Source organism: Phacochoerus africanus, chromosome 1 (genome assembly GCF_016906955.1).
Source record: "Phacochoerus africanus isolate WHEZ1 chromosome 1, ROS_Pafr_v1, whole genome shotgun sequence".
In the NCBI taxonomy this organism is placed as follows: Eukaryota; Metazoa; Chordata; class Mammalia; order Artiodactyla; family Suidae; genus Phacochoerus; species Phacochoerus africanus.
Genome location: NC_062544.1, coordinates 256925894 through 256931543, shown reverse-complemented (window position 1 = coordinate 256931543; position 5650 = coordinate 256925894).

Genomic DNA, 5650 nt, shown 5'->3' with positions numbered 1-5650 from the left:
TAGATTTTTCCTTTGGCAATTAAAATGTAGTTATTTTTAGGGAAGTGATTATAAAATTTCCACTGTGGAATTCCATACTTGCTGTCCCTCAACGACTCCTTAAACCCTTTTTTGTTCATGGTTTCTATATGACAAACAAACAGAATCTAAAAATCATCCTGTTATCTCATTAGATTTCCTCTTTCATAGCAATTTGTTATAGTTGTTTGCTAAAGCGCTAAAATTAAAAAATAGACATAGGGAAAATCACTTGCCCCCTACACTATCACTATCACTACCATAAAAATATTAGCCATAAGCTTGGAAGAGTTATATGGAACTAATTGCCCACCTATGTTATTAGCCCTGCTTCTTTTAACACTTCAGACTATTTTATATAACTTTTACAGAAAGAGCATTCATTATTCTTAGCCAAACAGACCAGGAGAAAAAAGCAAACACACTTATCTCACACTCTGATCTAATTTTAATTAGAATGATAAAAACATAAAGGTGGTATCAAAAGTGTGAAGCAAAGAAACAATCTCCAATAATCTATTTAGTCTGATCTGAGACTCTTATGGAATGCTTATCCTGGGGCTACGTCTCTATCTTGGAAGACAAGCCATGAGCACACAATGCCCAATGATACCTGAAGGAGAGGCAGGTCCAACCTTACCTCAGTTTTATAAAGAATGGTAAAACCTTCCCTCTTCATGAAAATGATTCATATAAACTTGTGGGCATATGAACTAGAGGAGCAGAATCACGAGAAAATGTCTGAATGCCAGTATTTAATAGCTCAATGAGCTTCTAGCTTAAGAGTTCTTATAATATAGTTCAAATTTTTTTATATTTATAATATAGTTCAAATTTTTTTTTAGGGCTGCACCTGTGGCATATGTAAGTTCCCAGGCTAGGGGGTCCAATCTGAGCAGGAGCTGCCAGCCTAAACCACAGCAACAGCGAGGCGGGATCCAAGCCGTGTCTGCCACCTACACCACTGCTCATGGCAACACCAGATCCTTAACCCACTGAGCGAGGCCAGGGATCAAATTCGCATCCTCATGGATACTAGTCAGGTTCAAAACCCAATGAGCCATGATGGGAACTCCTCAAGGCCTCAGTTTTAAATCATGTGATTCATTTATCCCTTCCCAGTTAGAGCTATCAATCAGAAAAATGAATTCTTGCCTTTGAATATTTTCATTTGAGCTCTTCCTGAAGGTTAGAGCTGTTCATGGCATTCTCCTACGCCTATCCTTCAAATGTTTTGTTTTTCAACTTCTTCAACCCCTGGAGCTTCAAATGCATTTACTTCTTGCTCACAAGCCCCTTAACCACAATATAACTGTGATATTTTTCTGAATTTCTCTTCCTCCAAAATTTTCAACCTAACATTTTCCTACAATCTCTTGTACCCAATACTACCTTTACTTCACTCTTAGGAAACTTATTTGTAAAAAATAAGTTATTATTTTGGCAAGGTTATGGTACATGTTTTTAAAAGGTAAAACAGTCTACAGTCTACAAGGCTTTTTGAGTTAAGACTCTACTGTCCTGTTCCTCATAGCTATTATTAAATTTTTATATATGTATTTTCTGTAAATAATTTGATATTCATATCTCTTGATTTATATCTATCAGATATTCTCTACTGATTATTTTTATATACAAGCTTAGGAGTTAGTCTTTTCACCATCTCCACCTTAGGCAAAAAAAAATCTTCCCAATCCAGTTCTGATTTAAATTTTATTAGATCATTACTCAGGGTTTGAAAGAGTTTACCTCTGTCAATATTGATAGCTGATCCATGTAAAACAGTGTGCTTTTCCTTTCTAACTTTTTGTTTTACACAGAGTTAACTGTATTAAGCCTTTGCAAAGTTTTCAATTCAATTCAAATGCTTGTGGAGTTGAATTAATTTCCTTTTAATATCTTCATGTACATTTGTTCTTCTATCATATTTAATCCTATTTTAGAAATATCTCCCACAATTTTTTACCCTGCCCCAAGCTGAACTGATTACTTCTAAGATATGCTATATAGCTGTTGTGTTGGAATTTCCCTTTACCATCATCCTGGGTCTTCTCTATACTTCTCCATTGTGGAGTATCCATTTTCTGCAATATCCATAGTATCCATATTACCTTTTCTGTTTGCTCTCTGATATCAAAGGTAGAAGCCCTCCTTATCTTTCTGAAAAGGGGTTCATTTGAATCAGTCTCCTTTTTTTGAGAGCTTGTATGTCGGAAGACAGTTTTCTACCCTTACACCTAGTTGATAATTTAACTTGTAAGTTAATTTTGAGTTGGCAGTTTTTCCTCAAAATTTTGGTGTAATGTCCCATTACCTTTAGCTTCTAGTGTTGAGTACTATTGAGTAGTTTGATACTCCTCTGTTTCTTGTTTCTTTGTATGAAAACTTTTTTTTTTACACTATTTGGAAAACTGTAGACAAATATTTGTCCCTGGTATTCAGAACTTCCACAGTGAGGAACCTTGGAATGCATCAATTTTCATAAATGTTATTGAGCAATAATAAGTTGGCTGTTCAATTGAGAAACATATTGGAATTGTGGGAATATCTTGAATTATTTATCTGATGATTTCTTCCTTTCCTTTGCACACTTTTTCTGGAACTCATATTGTTCAGCTTTTGGACCTCTTGGACCAATAGTTTTATGGTTTTTTGCTTGTTTGTTTTAGTTTCTCAGAATCTTTTTATTTTCAGTCTGCAGGTAATTTCTGGGAGGTTTCCTCAACTTATATTCCATCCCTTCTATCCCATCTGGAAAGTTACTCAATATTTTCGTTTTTATTATTTATCCCAGGCACGCTAAGTGTCGAACTGGGGCTATAGCCGCTGGCCCATGCCACGGCCACAACAATGCCATATACAAGCTGAATCTGCAACCTAACTTCAGTTCACAGCAACATCAAACCCTTAACCCACTGAATGAGGCCAGGGATCAAACCTGTGCCCTTATGGATACTAGTCAGGTTCATTACCCCTGAGCTACGAAGGGAACTCCATTGCTCTCATATTTTTAATTTCCAAAAGCTATTTTTATTTTCTGAGAAATTACTTGCATAGTTTTCTTTTTTGAATACAATATTTGTCTCTGTAAATTTACAAACGAATTTTCATTCCTAAAGTTTCTTATTGAATAATTTTTCTTTCTTAATGAATACTCTGAATACTCCATGACAGGCTTAACATCAGATTCTTTCTTTAATTGCCTGATGTTTCTTGACTGCATAGTATTTATTTTTGCTTTTATTTTTTTGTTGGCAGGTTTTGGTGTGTTTGTTTATTTGTTTCAAAAAGCTTTTGTTGTTTTGTTTGCCTCTATCCTCTCATATATATTATTTTCCCTGATTCTCAAGATTCTATTTTTATTTTTTTAAAACTTCAGAGCTATTTCAATATCTACTTTCATACCCATAAGAGGCTTGAGGAGGACCTTTGTATATACAAAATTTATTAAATGGATTTGTTAATCAAAGAACCATGTACCCTATGATTTTACTCTTTAATATCAAAAACATTGACAAATTCTTTAAATTTACCTTTTTTTCTCTTTTACATGACCAATCAGATAGCAGCTAAAACTACCCACTCTATCTCCTTGTGCAAAAGTATGAACATATACCCATTTACCATCCTCATGTAAAAGGCAAACCCTTCAAGGAACATTACTTCTATATTTCTGCTACCTGAGCATCAAAGTATCAAAGAGAAATATATATTAGATGGTCTGTATCAAATTAATGTTTTCCTGTCTCACAATTGGCTACGATTTTTCACAAATTGGGAGGACAAATACAAATGGTAATAAGGATTTGTGAGTATAGCAGTAAGTAAGTAGGAGTCAGGTAGTAATATAACTTTCTTCCTCATTTTCTGCCTAATTTCTTTAGTAGAAATTGCACATTAATAATTAAATGAAAAGTAAAAAAACTGGGAAAACTTTTTGAAACAAACAGGACTGACAAAGGACTGTTATCTACACACACACACACACACACACAGTCACACAATGGTAGACAGAAAAAGAGGTCTAAAAATTGATAATAAAACAAAGCAAACTACTGACTAAATGGGAAAAAGACATGAATGGGCAAGTTTTATATATATATATATAAATAAATAAAAAGATCATAAATATAAATAAATATACTCAATTTCCAGATAAATAAAAAGTTTAAAAGTAAAACAATATATTATGTATATACATATAAATCAATAAAGTTTAAAAAGAATTTTAGTACCAGTATTGGAAAATGTGTGGAGAAGGAATCATCTATAAACTGCTGGAAATGTGAAAATTGGTACCTGTTTCCTGACTGGCTATTAAATGAAAAGATCTCTAATGAATAAGCAAAAATGTTAATTCATAATGAGATAAACACCTGAAAAAATTTTATACATTTTTCAGATTAAATTTTTGCTACTACATAGAGGTTAAATCTATTTTAATTATACGAATTTTTTTCAACAATACCCAATATCAATATTTTATTTATTCTATAAAATTCTAATAGTTCTTACTTATTATAAGTAAAAATTAAAATTACAGGCTAGCTCATAATAAGTGTTATCAATATATACTTTTCGATTAAATAAAGAGGAAAAGATTGTTTGTGATCATTAGTGAAATTAATGGAAATACTTCCAAAATTTTACACATAATTATTTCTTAACTATTCCCCAAAACTCAATACTAGGATTCAAAATTGGAATGTACATATATTTATGAAAGAAACATCATACATATGAAAATACATTTAGCCTCCTAAATAACTGATAGTTTTAGTTTCTTATAGCATTGGATTATTTAAAATTCAGTAAAGAATAAATTAGACTTATAATTGTTTTAAAACTTATAAACATAGTTTCATTAATTTAGATTATATTGATTGCCTTTAGTATTCTGATTTACAGGATGTTTTCAATATTTAATTTAATTTTTGGTCTTTTTGTAATATTCCTGGAAACACATTGACCATATTTATTTGAATATTTAAAATACAGCATGTGTTTCTTTGTTTGCTTGTTTTTGCTTTGCAGAAATTTAAGTCTGATCTGACTTACTAGTTTGACACTGAAAACTAGTTTTAACAGATAAGTTACATTGTGGACATTTTTCCTAATATGACTGGCATAAATCTGAAGTTCAAACATTTTGACAAATATTTTTAAGAAACATAAGATAAAAGCATTTTATTTCAAAAAATAGCATATTACAAAGTTATATTGAAATTAATACCATTTTGATTTTCTCATCAGTTCCTGGCTCTATAGATTTGAACATTTTATCTCTAAACAAAGTATAGCAAACATAATTGTCAGTTATTTTATATATTTCAATAAAATATTTTGATTTTTTAGTTTTTTTGAATTATTAGTTATATATATATTTCAATAAAATATTTTGATTTTTATCTTATAAAATGAGAGAAAATAGTTCAAATGCAGTGTTCTCAATTACTTGTTTTTCAATAAAGTTTGAGGAGGATCTAGTAAAATTGTAGCTATTGAGCAATTAAAAATAATTTTATAACAAACTTTTTATTTTTAATATAAAAAATAAAAGGACTTCAAAGAATTAACCATTGATAATAAACCCCTTCCCCATCATTTTGTTTAAAGCTGGACAATGACATTA